We start from the raw sequence: 17,509 nt of genomic DNA, 5'->3' as shown, positions 1-17,509 counted from the left end.
GATGATTGCTTAGCAGGTGCTGTTTAATAGCACCTTTAATGGAACCTTTTATCACTCTCCTGATGATTGAGAGGAGATTAATGGGGAAGTAATTGACCAAATTAGATTGTACATCACTTGGATACCAGTGTACTGGAACCCCCTTGGCCAGGGGTGCATCCATTTCTGGAGCACAAATTTTCAATGCTGTTGCCAGAATTTTATCAGGGCCCATAGCTTTTGTACTTTTCAGTGCCTCCAACTATTTCTTGATGTCATGTGGGCTGTTTAGACTTTGCATCTATGATGCTGGGGATGACTGGAGGAGGAAACATGCAGTGTTTCTGGCTGAAGTTTGTTGCAAATGTTTCAATTTTATTTTTTGCACTAACCTGCTGGGCTCGGGAAGGGACCATTCGCCACAGCAGATTCGCCGCCGCCGATTAGCCACTGCCCTTTGACCACCGCGGACGCTTAGCCACCAGCCATTGGCCACTGAAGACGATTCGCCACTGCAAATAGAAGTATATGCAATATTGGATGAACCCCATCAAGTCTTTTCACTAAAATACAATATACCTGAGAGAATAAAATAGGGGCTACGTTGAACGTACCATCCACAAACCACGTCGAATCTGCTAAATGATGTATCCAAGATTCCCTACCAAATATGATTATACAATTACTTCCTTGACCACCCAGTCTATACTTCTACCAAATAAGCAGCGTTCAATGTACGTATGCATGTTTGAAATGGTGAAGTCCTTTGTACCTAATCCCAGACCACAGGATATCCATTGTGACTTTGAGCAGGCAGCTATCAGTGCTATGAGAGAATGTTTTCCTGAAGTTAGAATTAGGGGCTGTTTATTTCATTTGGCACAAAGTATGCATAGACATATTGCTGCAGTTAGAACAACTCGTCAATACAACACCGATCCTGATTATGCTTTAAAAGCAAAAATGATAATTGCTTTGGCTTTTATCTTTATAAACAAATAGCGCGTAACTATCAAATAAACTAAAATTTCATTTCTTAATATTAATGCAAGATTTTACTGCCATTATAAAGATTTTTAACATATATTTCCTTTATCTGGTTAAAGTTTGGAACTCATTTTTATATATGAACCAATAATATGATATTTATTTAACCTCTTTTTTTTATCAATATGTAGTATGTCGTTGTATAAATAAAGGGGACTGAGAAGTTTGAAAGAACAGGCGGGAGGGAAAACAATCAGTACATATATATATATTTCTGGTGGTGAATAGTCTCCAGAGGTCAAACGACCCCAGTGGAAAAACACTGGTGGAGAACCGGCAGTGGCTAATCATCGGCAGCGATCTGCCGTGGCGAATCGTCACTAACCCTACTGGGCTATTCTGTTTTTGAGGATAGAGATGTTTGTGAAACTCCGTCTTCCAGTTATTCATGATTGGACATGGCAGGACTGCAGAGTTTAAATCTGATCTGTTGGTTGTGGAATCACTTGGCTCTATCTATCACTTTCTGCTTCTGCTATTTGGCACACAAGTACTCCTGTGTGGTAGCTTCACCAGGATGATGCCACATTTTTAGGTGTGCTTTGTGCTGATTCTGGCATGCCCACCTGCACTCTCCATTGAACCATGGTTGATTCCCAAGCTTGATGGTAATGATTGAGTGGGAGATATGCTGGGCTATGAAACTGTGGCCTGTGCTGAGGTACAATTCTGCTGTTGATGACCCACAGTGCATTATGGATGCCCAGTCTTGAGTTGCTAGATCTGTCTAGGAGAAAGTGAGGACTGCAGATGCTGGAGTACCAGAGTTGAAAAATGTGGTGCTGGAAAAACGCAGTAGGCCAGGCAGCCTCTGAGGAGAATTGATGTTTCGGGCAAAAGGCCTTCTTCAGGAATTGCTAGATCTGTCCAAAGACTGACCCATTTAGCACTGTGATGGTGCCACAATACACAATAGAGGGTATTCTTAATGCAAAGGCGGGACTTTGTCTCCACAAGGACTATGCAGTGGTCACTCTTGCTGATACTGTCATGGACAGATGTATCTGCAGCCAGCAGATTGGTGAGAATGAGGTCAAGTATGTTTTTCTTTCTCTTGTTGATTCACTCATTACCTGCTACAGACCCAGTCTCACAATTGTGCCTTTTAGGACCCACCTAGCTTGATCAAGATCGCTGCTACCAAGCCACTCTTGGTGGTGGTCACTGAATTCCCCAACCCGAGTATATTTTGATATCATGCCATTGTCAGTGCTTCCTCCAAGTGTTATTCAAAATGGAGGATTACCAATTCATGGTAATAAGCAAATGGTTTCTTTGCCCAGGTTTCATCTGATGCCATGATACTTCATGGGCTTCACAGTCAATGTTAGGGATTCCCAAAACAATTTCTTCCCAACTGTATACCACTGTGTTGCCATCTCTGCCTGCCAGTGGGCTAGGACATATCCAGTGATGATGGTGGTAGTATCTGGGCATTGTCTGTAAAGTATGATTCCATGAATATGACTGTCAGGCTGTTGCTTGACTGGTCTGAGACAGATTTCCTAATTTTGGCACTCAGCTGTTAACAAGGAAGACTTTGGAGGGTTGACAGGGCTGTTTTTCTTTGTCATTTCCAGTATCTTGGGAGATAACAGGTGCTCCATCTAGTTTCATTGCTTTTAGACTTCGTAATGATTGATACAAGTGAATGGCTTGCTAGGCCATTTCAGAGTGCTCTTGAGAGTCAACCACATAGATATGGCTCTGGACTCACATATAAGTCAGCCTAAGTGAGGATGACAGATTTCCTTCTCTGAAAGGTACTAGTGAATAACACCACAGTTGGCTCGGCTGTACAGGCACAGTGGGAGGCAGAACAAAGACTTGAAAAGGAACAGTGTTAGGGACTCAGAAGGGACATAGTCAGGCATTTCTCCAATGATGGTCAAGAATCCAGGGTAATGTGTTGCCTTCCTGGTGTCAGGATGGAGGATATCACTGAGTAGCTGTAGAATTACAAGAAGTAAAAACAGTAATAAAGTCCTACAGGCAAACCTTATGAAAATAGGGAGAATACAAAGGGAGTAATCTCCTAATTATTGTCAGGCCACACGCATCTCACTTTAGTAAATTTAGAAATAAAAGGAGAGAACAGATGAATGTGTGAATGATGGATTCGTGCAATGGCTTTACATTCCTGAAATGCTGGAACTGCTCCTGAGGATGTTGGAACTTATTAATTGCTTTTATTTTTGAAAAATGGTGGGAAGGCCACTGATTTCAGTACCTGCCAGCTACCAAAGTATAGCAATCTAGCGGGTTGATGTCGGATTTGTGACCTGATATCATCACTTTGGACTTTGAGCACGCACAGCACAAGAAAGTGAAATGTCTGTTTAGGTTTACAACACGCATGTAAATGTACAACTGTATTTGGTGAGTTGCGCAGTCAGAAATGCAACAGATGGATTATGCTGTTGTGGTAAGAACAGAGACCTGGCTTGAAAAGGACATGTCTGGGCTCTGGATGTTTGTAAAAGTTTCCATTGGAATGGAGGAAAATGAGGAGGGGTGGTTGTATTATTGAAGGAGGATATTGCAAAGCTGGAGGGGAGGATATCCTGAAGTGGTCAAGGACACTATCTATTTTGTTAGAGTTAAGAAACAATAGTGGGTTTCAATAGGGTTTAACAATAGAGTTAAGAAACAAATATACCACTGGGTCTATTCAACAAACTACCCAATTGTGGGAAAGATATGGATAACAATTATACTGAGGTGCAATAACTATAGAACAGTGACAATAGGAGAGTTTAATTATCCTAACATAGATGGTTTAAAAGACAGAGAGGGAAAAGAAGTTCCAGCATATACTGAGGAGAATTTTCTTGATCAGTATTTTCTGGTCCAGTGGGAAGAATGAGTTGTTCATTCTGGTCTGTGGAATGAGGTGGATCAAATGCATTAGGTGCCACAGTACCATAAGGTTTGGATGAGCTATGGAAATGCACGAGAAGCAATCCAGAGTAAAATTACTTTATTGGAAAGAGAATTGAGCAGCAATGATCTTATCCAAGGTAAGTTGGAATTGAACACTAGCAGGCAAAACTGGAAATGAGCAACTGTTGATTTTTAAAGAGGAGATGGTTGAGGTACAGTTGCGATCCATCCAATGAGGGGAAAAGGGAATAACTAAGGAGTAACATTTTGGATGATGAAACAAATAGGTGAAACAGTGAAAGGGAGTTTTAAATGGATGCCAAGTTGGTAACAAAAATAGGAACCAGACTGAATGTAGCAAGTTCAAAGGAGAAGTAAAAATCAAAATGATGCAAAAAGGTGAAAAGCAGAGGCTGACAGCTAGCATGAAGGGGAATTGAAAAGTCTTCCATCAGTTTATTGATACAAACAGGGTAGTAAGAAGAGGGCCTGGACTGATAAGGGACTAAAAATGGAACATATGCATGTAAGCAATGGATATGATTGAGGGACTAAACATATGTTTTCTCTTTCTTGACCAAGGAAGAAGATACTACTGAAGTCAATGTAAAAGAGGATGCAGTCAAGGCAGAAGATAGATCAAGTAGATGTAATAGAAAGGCTGATATTATTTAAACATGATAAATCTTCAGGACGAGTTAGGATACATCTGAGGATGCTGAGAAAGTGGAAATTCAATAGACATGGTGGTGAGATGGACAGATATGAGGCATTTGAAGTATATTACAGAAAAATGTGAAGTAATACATTTTGATAAAAAGAATGAGTAGAAACTGAAAAAGTAAAGAGTACAATTCTAAAGGGGTTGCAGGAGCAGACTGGCTTATGGGTAGAATATTTCTAAAATAACCAATTAAACTAAATTTACTAATTATGTCAAATTAAACCAAATGAAATGTTAAAAGTAAAATTAAAATCAAAATGTCATGAGTGAGATAATACATGCCAGCCCCTGCAGTTCGCATTGATTGCAGAAGCTTTAAATGTACAAATGACTGGTAGATAGGATAGTGAAGAAGGCGTTTGGTATGTTTTCCTTTATTGGTCAGAGCATTGAGTACAGGAGTTGGGAGGTCATAGTGCAGCTGTACAGGACATAGGCCACTTTTGAAATATTGCATGCAATTCTGGTCTCCTTCCTATCAGAAAGATGTCGTTAAACTTGAAAGGGTTCAGAAAAGATTTACAAGCATGTTGCCAGGGTTGGAAGATTTGAGCTATAGGGAGAGGTTGAATAGGCTAGGACTGTTTTCTCTGGAGCGTCGGAGGCTGAGGGGTGACCTTATAGAGGTTTACAAAATTATGAGGGCATGGATAGGATAAATAGACAAAGTCTTTTTCCTGGGGTCGGGGAGTCCAGGACTACAGGATTTAGGGTGAAAGGGGAAAGATACAAAACAGACCTAAGGGACAACTTTTTCACTCAGAGGGTGGTAAGTGTATGGAATGAACTGCCAGAGGAAGTGGTGGAGGCTGGTACAATTGCAACATTTAAAAGGCATCTGCATGGTTATGTGATTAGGAAGGGTTTGGAGGGATATGGGCCGGGTGCTGGCAATTGGGACAAGATTGGGTTGGGATATCTGGTTGGCATGGATGAGTTGGACCGAAGGGTCTGTTTCCATACTGTATATCTCTATGACTCTGTGACTTCATATGCTCCCTCTCCATGAACAACCAGACAAGGACAGAACCACAAAGGTCCAAAACATCAATTTCGAAGCTCCTTGGATGCTGCCTGAACTGCTGTGCTCTTCCAGCACCACTAATCCAGAATCTGGTTTCCAGCATCTGCAGTCATTGTTTTTACCACAAAGGTGAGCAGACAGTTGAGGCCAATGATCTGCTCTACAACCCATTGGGACCTGTTTATTGCCAGATCTGAAGACTTATATACTCAAATCATTTAGATGAAAGGCCAGGTTGAGAAAGCAGTTATGAAGGCATACTGAATCCTGAATTTCATAAATACAGGAGTAGAGAACAAAAACAATAGCAAAAAAGATTTTGATTAACCATTATTAAACACTGCTTGGCCTCAACTGGGGTACTGTGTCTAATACTGGGCACCACACTTTAGGTAGAATATAATTATGTTGGAGGCAGATTCAATCATTCATTTCAAAGGAAACTTTCTAAATGCCCCAAGAGAGTAAATATTTATAGAACTATGAGGGATGGGCAAGGCAGTGGGATTAGTTGAGGTGCTGTTTCTAAGAGCTAGAAAGGCATAATGAACTGAATGTATGCTATAACTGTGCTTAGCTTTTATGATTCAAGAAAACCTGATTTTGAGATGATGATGTCTTGGATGTGGGTTTCAGCGGTGATCAGGGTGAGATCAGAACATAAGCAGGTATCCAGAGCAACAATTTACTGAATGTAGCAAAGGAACCAGGACACCAACATGAAAATCACTTCACAATAAGTTTGTAGCCAAAATTTTGCATTTTATTTTAATGTACATGTATGTATTCGCACAGACAGAAAAGTTATTAATTGAAATGAACTCATCAATAAGGATCCTCTGACACTTGACACAGGTAGACAATGGGACTGGAATAGTTGTAAGACACAATGAACAGTTTTCATATCCCAATAGCAATTCATCAGGAATATAACTTTATAATTTTTTGAAGTGACTAGTTGCAAGATGAAAGACTTTTTTTAAGAACTAAAGAAACTGCACAGAACGTCCTCGAAGGCATTTCACTTCAAACTGCTAATGTCACAGCCCAGGTGTTAGAATAATATGCTGAAGTACATTCTGGCATGTTTGTCAATTTTTCACAATAAGTGCTAGTGAGCTATCAAGTCACATCTCCACAAATACAGATTGTTATCCCACCCATCATTTAAAAGAATCTGATCTTCTTCAAGCTAGTGAAAATCAACATTTAATTTGATCAAATTATCTTAGTTTTACATTAGATTCCCTACTGTGTTGAAACAGGCCCTTTGGCCCAACAAGTCCACACCGACCCTCCAAAGAGCAACCCACCCAGACCCATTCCCTATATTTAACCCTGACTGATGCACCTAACACTATGGGCAACTTAGCTTTGCCAGTTCACCTGACCTGCACATCTTTGGATTGTGGGAGAAAACTGAAGCACCTGGAGGAAACCCCAGAGCAGACAAGGGGAGAATGTGCAACCTCCACACAGACAGTCACCCAAGGCAGGAATTGAACCTAGATCCCTGGTGCTGTTAAGTAACAGTGCTAACCACTGAGCCTCCGTACCACTCTATAGATTGTGGATTATTTCTCTATTTGAAACAACCCGAGTGCTTGACCTTGATCAGATCAATCATTGAACAACTTGAACTTCAGTAGAGACAGTTTTATGAACTATCATACATAAACTCCTTAGCAGTGGCAAACCTAGATTGCATTGAAACTTCAATATTACAATCAATGGAGTACTTCAGATCCTGACAAGAATAATTCCTTTGCCAATCTATAAGATTTTATAATAATGAAGCTTGACTGTACCTCAAGTCACTGATACAAGTATGCACAATTAAAACCAAAAATACATCAGCAATACCTCAGTGTTATTTTCTACTTGACTTTTGCACTATGCCCATGTAATATTATGGACATCAGAAAGTATGCAACATAAAGGTTTAGGTATACATTAGAGCTTAAACACAGGTTAAGATGTACACAATTGTTGCTGAATATTGCCAATTGAAAGAATTTTTTTATGGCTATTATGTTTCCACTCCATTGCACCACCAAACCTCCAATCACTTCTCTTTTCCTTAAGGAATTGAAGCTTAATAACATATGGTTTAATATGAGGTGACAGTAGCTCAGGACCACAACCAAACGGCAACTTTTCGGTATATGACTCCAAATTATAAATGTTAGTATACAACTAATTCTTCTGGCCAACTAATCACAGCTAAGCTTTGAGCCAGAAGATCTGGGTGCAAGTCCCACCTGCTCCAGAGGTGTGTAATAACATTTCCAAACAGATTGATTAGAAAGTAACAACAGTGTGAACAGCTCAAATCCATACACGTGCACTTGACAGTGCAAATCACAAAGCTGGAGCAGAAACCTCGCAGGTTTTTTCCTCCCCTTTGCCCAGGGACCCTGTTGTCAATTGAATTACCAATTAAGTCAACTAACTCAGTGCAGATTTGGTGAATTGGAACTTGATTTTGCAACATCAATCTTCTGCCCAGTCACCATTTGAGCTGCTGTAATGTTTAAAACCTAAATATTAATGACATTTTCAAATAAAGCTGTATTAATTATAAACAATAATTTTAGAAATATCCATGACTGGTTATGCAAAACTTATTTTTGATATTATTTGACCTAAGTTTAATATCTGTACACTTTGATTCTGACATATTTTAACATGTAGTAGCTTGTTTGTGGAGTTGCAAATAAAACAGTCACTGTTAGTTTATTTGATTGTAACATGTGAGAAGATCTATTATGGGGACTTAAAAGCTCTTAATTCAGCTTTTTAAAACTCAGAGCTGTATCATTACTGAAACAGTAACTGTTGGTTTACAGCGATGGTTTCACGATCAGTAACACAGGGACATACACTGTCAGTTTGAGAATTGTAATGTGGAATCATGAGAATTTAAAAGGTTAACGCAAGTACTTCTGTAATAAACAAACTCTCAGAAAAATATCGAATTGCATTTCCATGCTAAGTTTACACTTGACCCTGCAAAACAGTAACTGTGAGAAAGCTGACACAGATTCAACCTGTTTCTTAAATAATACGTGAATTTCTTTTCTCAAGCTATTATTGTGCACTATGTAGAGATCTATTTTTATGACAAAGAATTTCCTGATAACTTGACTTTCATTGATTTCATCCCAGATTCTCTTACCCTTCTGACATCCTTTATTTAAAATGGTGTTTCCTAACATATATTTTCTAGGATTTGAACATCATATCAGTCAGGTTTTTGCACAGATGTTAATTCAAGGAATATTGCAGTTTGTATTGCATTTCTGAAGCTTATACAGCAATGTTAGAAATATAGAGATTCCAACATGGATTCTTCAGGCACACCTCCAACTTTCCCTGCCCTAAGCTAACTGCTCTAAAACAATATTCACTGCTTATTTCGTTCAGCCAATTTCAGATCCAATCCCAATTTTTTTCTTGGATCCCCATGATTTAAGTAACAATATAATACATCGAACTTTGTGAAAAGTTTCTTTTTAATTTACACAGGAATTTACACAGTTCCTACAGCATGTCCGTATCTCAAAACAATCAAACTGGCAGGTGAGGTAGGATCATCTCTGTCTGAATCATTGTTGACCTATCTAATCGATTATTATCAAACAGTCAAATCTCAAATTTACACCTGATAATCATCCCCATTATTTCACTTGCTGTTGTTTTAAGAATGGTGAGTTTTCAGCTGTCTGTTTCGTTCTGCTGCACATTTTAAGAATTGAAATCAATTAGCCTGCTTACAACCTCTAGAGTACTGCATCAGTACTCCATTAAGACAGTCTATATTGCCACAAGGGCTCGTGTGACACAGTGACATTGTTTCTATCTTGTGGGTAGGAGGTTCAGCTTCAAGTCTTATTTGCACTGGAGGTGTATCATAACCAGCTGAATAAACATACTTTATAATGTCCATGAGTGGTGGACTCATTGGCTTAGGAGTCTGATTCTTAAAGGAGTCTGGTGGCACATTGATAGTGTCCCTATTTCTGAGCCAGAAGATCTGGTAAACGTCTCACCAATCCCAAGAGTTGTTTCCCAGCATATTCAAGCATGTTGTTCAATATAAACTATAAGACCCAGGTCTAATACTCTTCTGCCATGAATATTGATTTGTTTAGAGCTATTTAATTCAGTTATAACCTAAATTGAATTTATGTTGATGTTGCTCATTATAATTGGATTAACATCAAATATGGGGTCACATTTCACATTTAGAGTAGATGAATCAAAAATACAAATGTTTTTGCTTATTTTAACTATCTCAGTTTTTCCATATAGATTTTTGGTTTTCTTCCTATTTTGTTCTGCAGCTGAATCAGCAAGAAGGCAAGCCTATACTGGGCCTTTGCCCAGGCTGTTGTTAAGGCAACCACTCAGGAGATATCTGATCTCTACTCGGCATCTCCCTCTGGCTACAGTTTAAGACTGGTTACTGTTTTGGAAAAGTAAATCTCTGCATTGTGCTTCAACATGCCTTCATATACTCAGGACAATGGTAAATATATTGCAGACAATGAAAAGGCAACTCTACCTTTTGAGTGCTTGCTAACATTCAAATTGTAGAGAATATGGGATTTTACTGCAGAGGATGTGGCTTTCTGAAGGTGGCCTCATGCTGCTTACCAAGATTCAAAAGGTTCCTGGATTGTCAACTCAAAATCAAATTATACTGCGTTTTTTGAGTTTATCAATATATACTTCACATTTATCGGTGTTCAGTAAATATTCATTTTGTGTTAATTGAGCATAGATTGTTTGGATTATGACTGATCTATCTACACATTGTACTTTTCTGCTTTGAAGCATGTCAACGTGTGAAATAAATTAAGATTAAAACTGTGATGCAATTTTTATCTGATGCAGAAGTGAACAACATATTATTGTCCATTTGTACTTGTCATTTTTGCCCAGGAAATGTTAACTTTTTGTGTGTTTCTTTAAAAATATAAAACATTTGGAAGGATCAAGAGAAGGGGGAAGCAATTCAGTAAACACACAGAAGGAGTGATAGGAAAATTAAAAAATGAACAAAAGATGGAATAAAGTACAATGAAAGATAGGTAGAAACAATATGTATTGCAATAAATAAAGACATGGAGGATTAACTTATAACAAAAGCAAAAGAAAGGCTGGGAAAAGAGAAAAAGTGAACAAGTATAAAGTTCCTATATACACAAAGAAGAGGGGCACCTGGAAGTAAGAGGCAGAAAATAGATACTGTAAGAATGGATTATCACAGATCATGGTTTGGTTTGTGTGCATTTCCTTCTATCTATGTCAAAAATAAATGAAATAGACACTTGCTATACTGTTTTGAAATGTAGACTCTGATTGAAATGTATATTTGATGCAATGTCCATATCATTAGTGAATCCAAACAAAATACATTTTTTGTTACTTTGTCTTTAAATCCAATGCTGCAGTGAATCTACTCTATTTAGAAACACAATCTATACGTAAAACAAAATATGCCATTGTATATTCCTGATAAAATAGCACTCTCTTACTAAGTGGTGAAATGCTGGTGAAACTCCAAGAGCATCACTCTCAGCCAAATGAAACAACATGCAAATGATAATCAATCACTATAATAAATGGCATCTGTACACAAGCTTAGCTTCACCACCAAGTGCTGTAGTCAACAGACAGAATTTTAACTCTGCCATGAAGAGACAAAGACCCTTTTTAAATAGATAGTATAAATTTAAAGTGACAGTGAATAAAGATTTAATTTACATCTAATCATATCACATAAAATAGAGGATGAGTTTGTTCTCCTGAGAGACTCTGCTTCACATTTCTGCAAGCTTTCATAATCATTTTAGACTCTTAAAGAGATCTTGTATTCATACTGAAATTTGTGAGAGTCTTGACTTACTGATATAATTTTTATTGTTTCTCAAAGGGCTCGGTTTTTGTGTGTTTAAGCTTATATGCACATTTAGATATTGGTGTGAACATTTCAGCCTTTTGTTCATTTAAAAGGACTGAGGTAAATAGTATAGTTAACATTTTGTAAAATTAGTGCTGAACTCATTACCATTTGATATAATAGAGCATGTATTTATGTACAATCATTAGGTTCTTTTTAAATTATGATTGCTGCAATAAAATGTAATGTTGCATCAAGTTTCTTTGTCTATTGTTTTAACACAGGCATTTACTTTGCATTGTTAGCTGATGTTAAGTAAGATGAGTTTGACCAGTCTCCAACCAACATCAAACATTTGCTTATAAATCAATATTTAAAATCCCAAAGGAAACTTCATTGTAGGAAGAACATAACATGAAGCAACCCATTAAGAAATATGTTTTTTAAAACTCCTAACAAACGGAAGATGTTCTTAAATTAAAATTTTAGGAATCTTTTTCTCCTCTTCTGTGGAAATTTGCTATTTTGAGGTTCCAGATTAGGACTCAATACAAAGCCAATCAGATCATTTGTGAGTGACACCATGACAGAAATAGTTCAAACTGAAATATTGAACTTACAGTTATACAGTTTAAAGATTCCTGACCTAGAAATAAAATAAAATGTTCACGTGAAGCCAAGGATTATTTTGATATAGAGATTACAATACCTGAGTGAGATTTTCCATTTGATCATTCTATGGAAGAAACTGCTCTGAAACTTATTTCATTTTCATATTCTCATACTAACCATTAGCGTTAACTATGCAAATAAATGTTCAGTATAATTTATACATTTTTCCATTTTGGACTATTTTCAATGGAGTACAGTAGCTAACTACTTTTCTATTTTTTTTCTCTCAACTTCATTGACACCCAACTGAACACTGTATTCATTTCAGCATAGTTAAGTGACTGGTAATGATCAGTATAAATGCAATACTTCCCTTTTTCCACAGAATCCAGGAGCTAAAAATAAAGTAGCTTTGGAAGGGATCATTGCAAACTCCAGTTGATCTTATCTCTGCCATTAGTCAATTTGTCATGTCAAAGGGAAAACTGGGTGGTGAGTTGATAATTTGAGTCACATGCTGCTGTTCATATAGGGCTTTCCCTTTTGTCTGTATTTTGTCTGTAAGTTCATTCTAGAATCAAAAACATGAAGCCAGTACCAGTTCTATTCTACTGCTTTGAACAGGTTTATAATTCTTGGTATATTTGGCACAGCTCATTCTACTTATCACCAATAGAAAGTTAAATTAATTGTTGTGGCACCATTTGGCCTTCCCTGATACGCATATTAAAAAATATACAGATGTGTTACTGTGCATTTAACTCATATGTTCCCATCCCATCCTTTTTGGAATTTTTATGATGACACTAAAAGCAAAAATGTGAAAAACTGTATCATTCATTATTACAGTGGCTATGCATCCAACAAGAACTTAATTGATTGTGAAGTGTTTTAGAAAGCATTACATTTATTTAGCTCCTTTCAAAAACATAAGTTTTTCCGTTTCATTACTTACACCCCATATCATCACCTCTACACTGTTAAGAATAAGAAAGATTTAAAATGGTTTTGAAAATGATAACACTGCTGAGCTACATGATATCATGCAGGACAACTCTGGAGCATTGGAGTGAGTCTTCACACGCCTGAGTTAGAAAAGAGAAATTTCCGTCAGTTTCCACTTCTGAGCACTTGTTCATAATTCATAAGCACTATTGTGCAGATTTCAAAGGTGGCACGGTGGCTCAGTGGTTAGCGCTGCTGCCTCACAGCGCCAGGAACCTGGGTTCAATTCCCGCCTCTGGTGACTGTCTATGTGGAGTTTGCACATTCTCTGTGTCTGTGTGGGTTTCCTCCCACAATCCAAAGATGTGCAGGTTGGAGGAATTCGCCACGCTAAATTGTCCATAGTGTTAGGTGCATTTATCAGGGTTTAATGTAGGGGAATATGTCTGGGTAGGTTACTCTTCAGAGGGTCGGTGTAGACTTCTTGGGCCAAATGGCCTGTTTCCATACAATAGGAATCTAATCGAGTATAAACAGGTTCAGTAATCAATCTCTAGTTTCTGGTGCCCAAGCAACCTCTTAACATTTGACTGACTTGTTCCTAAAGGGGTCCAAAATCCACCCAAACTGTATCAGGGCAATTATCAAAATACTTTTACAATAACTGATGATTTAGAGCCTGCCTTCCTCACGAGAGAAATACATGGTGAATGCTGACCAATGGACAGCCATAGGACTCAGTGCTAGCCCTAACCCTGTGCAGCATTTACAAAAATGAACTACAGTAAGCACGTTTTACAAATTCAATGATGCTGATGACAGCTGTTGCTCAATCAAGTTCCAACCTTCTGCACTCTGGATGAAACCCTTAACAAAGATGTTATAAAGTAGACAGACGACTGAAGCACATGCTATCTCATGGTGAATTTCTCTAAAACCACATCCTGTGTATTCCACCTCCAGTGGCCATTTATGTTGTACCTCACTTCCCGCTCTGTAATAACATGTTCAATCCACCTAGTGTCCACCATCCATCTCAGCACATCATACAGTGCAAGTACCCTGAGCACGATTTGCCAGTGGAAATCCTTTGGATTAAGGAATGGAAAACATAAGAAGTCACTAACAAATTTCTAACAGTGACAATAAAGAATTGCATTGATAGTCAGACTCTAAAGTATGATCTGAGTCTAAGATACTTGGGAATGAATTTTGGTAGGACTTTGTCCTTCTGGGAACATTGAAGCAAACAGCAAGAAAAATCAAAAGCCACAAACAATCTACAAACCAAAATTGCTGGACCCATGTGGGATGTTACTGCTACAGCACTCCAGGTTTCAGCATACGTGTCTACAGCAGAGTATTGTGCTCCTGTCTGGCAAAGCCATATCTCACCCATCTTGTTGATGCACCTCATTACTGGAACCTTCTGCTCAAGATCCATTGCCTTACTCTTTATCCTCACAAACCTCACATCCCCACACATCAGCTGACTGGAAAAAAATCACAAGTGGCTGAAACCATTTATGTTGTACCTCACTTCCCGCTCTGTAATAACATGTTCAATCCACCTAGTGTCCACCATCCATCTCAGCACATCATACAGTGCAAGTACCCTGAGCACGATTTGCCAGTGGAAATCCTTTGGATTAAGGAATGGAAAACATAAGAAGTCACTAACAAATTTCTTGCGACAAGCCTCATCTGTCAAATGGCTTTGAATTACCATGGTGATAGTGGTTCTTGCTAAACAGCTTCAGGAAAGACTAGGATCTCTGCATAGTCAACATCCATCACTAAGGCCTTAGCACAAACCCATTGTGCATTTATGCAGAGACATGTGCAATGCTACATATTACTAAGGAGTGTCTCCTTTGCAGCTTAAGTGCTGAACTAATCACCTTAAGATCAGCAAATGAGGAGGCTATTGCTTAGCTTCAGGATTTTACGTTTGCTAATAAATAACTGACTCTCAGCTGCATACTCTTGGATTACACTGTACACTTACGGAACTTTTTCTCGAAAATAAGAAAAAAATTTAAGGTATAAAATCAGCAGTTGGTAAACTATGTAAATATGATTCTCATTTTTACTATTAGATATGATGACAGAAAATGATCATCTATATTTTCAAACCATGTTTTGCCTTCTTTAGATTAGAGTGGTGCTGGAAAGGCTATCCATTGATTACATTGGGTGACCAACAAAATGACCCCGGGATATTTATTTGCTTAATGAGAAAATAAATGTAAATGCTCTTCTCATGTTGAACTTATGGAGTGAGAATACATCCTCAAACTGTTAATGTGGCAGCTGTAAGATTCAGTTTGCCATTTTATGTATTTGGCATCTACATTTATAATTTTATTTTCTCATTGCGCTAAAACTAAAGGGGGTCTAAGTGTTCATGCCCATCTTCAACCTGTTGCTTAGAGATGCCTGGTGGGTGTTCAACTTTCATTTACTGTAATAGTGCAATTACACTGCAGGTTGGGAGATTAAATTAGTTTCCCACCACTCTGAGGCACTGTGCAACATTGCACTGCACTGCAAAAGCGCAACACTAGATAGGTTAATGAAAATATGAATTAAAAAATAAATAAATGAAAATCTGCCAATTGAAAAAAGTCTATCAATTGCAACACTAAAGATCACTTACTGATAGCACTCTGCATTTTGTGTACAATATTATAAAATAGATGCATTTATGTTATCAATAAACAGATGAATACTGAATATTTCTGATTGTGGGATAAACATGCTGTGTTTTAAGAGTAGAATGACACCCATCATCATTTTTTGGTCAGTGTTATTCAATCAAGTTATGATTCAGTGTATTTGTGTAGTACAAAGCCATATTTTACAAAATTTTTGTACTGCAGTATTAGAGTTTATAACATTGCAATATAAATTACCTTTCTATCACAAAACCACCAAGCACTGTGAAATTAGTGAAGGATAATGTTTCTTGTCTCATCTGTTTTACAGTTTGACAGTGCAGATGTCACACAATGACGCTGAATTATAACAAACTAATACTTTCTAAATAAACTGCTAAATGGGAAAATTGCCAAAGAATCATTGAATGCTGATCTGAATTAATTCTGCCTTTTCACACAAGCACAGGGACCAGCCCATAATAATTCCTCTCCAGAATCAATGTAATTATAGTTTCACTGGAATCATTTGTTGATTTGAATGTGTATGTTCAGGACCACTTCAAAAAGATACAAACTGATTCATAAACTGCTATGCAGAGCAGCAAGGAGCGAGGAAGTAATTTGATTTTGAAATTGATCTGAGTTAAGTCAATCTGACTGGATTTATTCGCATTTATCCTACTTCAACTTCTCCTTTCTCATGACCTATAAAACTGATTAACACTTAACATTCATACTCTTCCTTTCCTCCTATGTTCTTCTAAAGATGTATTCATACTAAAACTTAAGTGTTGGTGCAAAGGGCTTTTGGCTTTGCACTGATGCCAAAATTAGATTCAACTTTATGGGCTTCTAATCCAAAGAATAGGAATCTTAGGTTCCACCCTGCCAATTTGAGAATTGAAACTCAGTTTTAAAACAAATATAAATTAAATGTTGGTGTCAAAGAAAGTACCAATGATGAAATTGTTGGATTGATTCAAATATTCAATTTGTTCACTTTAGGAAAAGAACATCTCTATCCTTGCTAGGTTTAACCCATTATTTTCTCAGATGTTGCAAACATGGCAATAATTACTACATTATTAAAACCAAGGATTTTAAAGAAACAAACTGATTACTGATCTGATTCCTTCTTTACAGTCGCTCAATTTCTTTCTACTAGTAGTTTGGGCTCTGACTTCAGATTGCATTTACTGAAATTTCAGGGTATTATTGCAAAGCCAAAATGTTTCACATGGATGCTCAGTTATTGTGAAAATGCATTTTAATAGCCATGTGCAACTCAATTTTGCCACCACTTCTTGACATATACTGACCTCTGTCAGTTTTCAGTGTTGGTGGTGCATTGTTTCAAGGATGCAACTCACTTTCTCCATGATAGCAATAATATTTTCATTTGAATACATTTATATTTTGATTCAGATATTTGGAACAATATATCTTTGTGAATTTGATTGCAGTTTTGGCTCAATATCCCTAAAGTTAAATCAGACTAAATTGCTTACAAAGAGCCAAAATTTGCAATTCAGCCCTTAGTAGTTTCTCTCTGAATCTGACACATATACCAATATTTATCCTCAATCATCACATTTTATACTAAAAATCATGCAAAAGAAATTTTACTCTTTAAGATTTAATGTTGTAGACATTAGAATACACCATTTTAAGTGTCCCAATGTCTGAGTGGTGAAATCCATCGTGTCCCAATAATAAACCAAAAGCCT

The 17,509-nt window shown here is 37.5% G+C and overlaps 1 protein-coding gene across 1 annotated transcript in view; it reads right to left on the bottom strand.

Annotated features, from left to right (window-relative positions):
- Window positions 1-402: 402 nt before the first annotated feature.
- The window catches only part of irx2a (iroquois homeobox 2a), a 38,487-nt gene continuing 21,380 nt past the window's right edge, over window positions 403-17,509 (bottom strand). The window contains exon 5 of the mRNA XM_072575160.1: window positions 403-491. The gene's annotated coding sequence lies outside the window, so the exon portion shown is untranslated. The remainder of the gene's footprint in view (window positions 492-17,509) is intronic.

This window comes from Chiloscyllium punctatum, chromosome 8, assembly GCF_047496795.1.
Source record: "Chiloscyllium punctatum isolate Juve2018m chromosome 8, sChiPun1.3, whole genome shotgun sequence".
NCBI lineage: Eukaryota > Metazoa > Chordata > Chondrichthyes > Orectolobiformes > Hemiscylliidae > Chiloscyllium > Chiloscyllium punctatum.
This window is presented reverse-complemented; position numbering and strand designations above follow the sequence as displayed.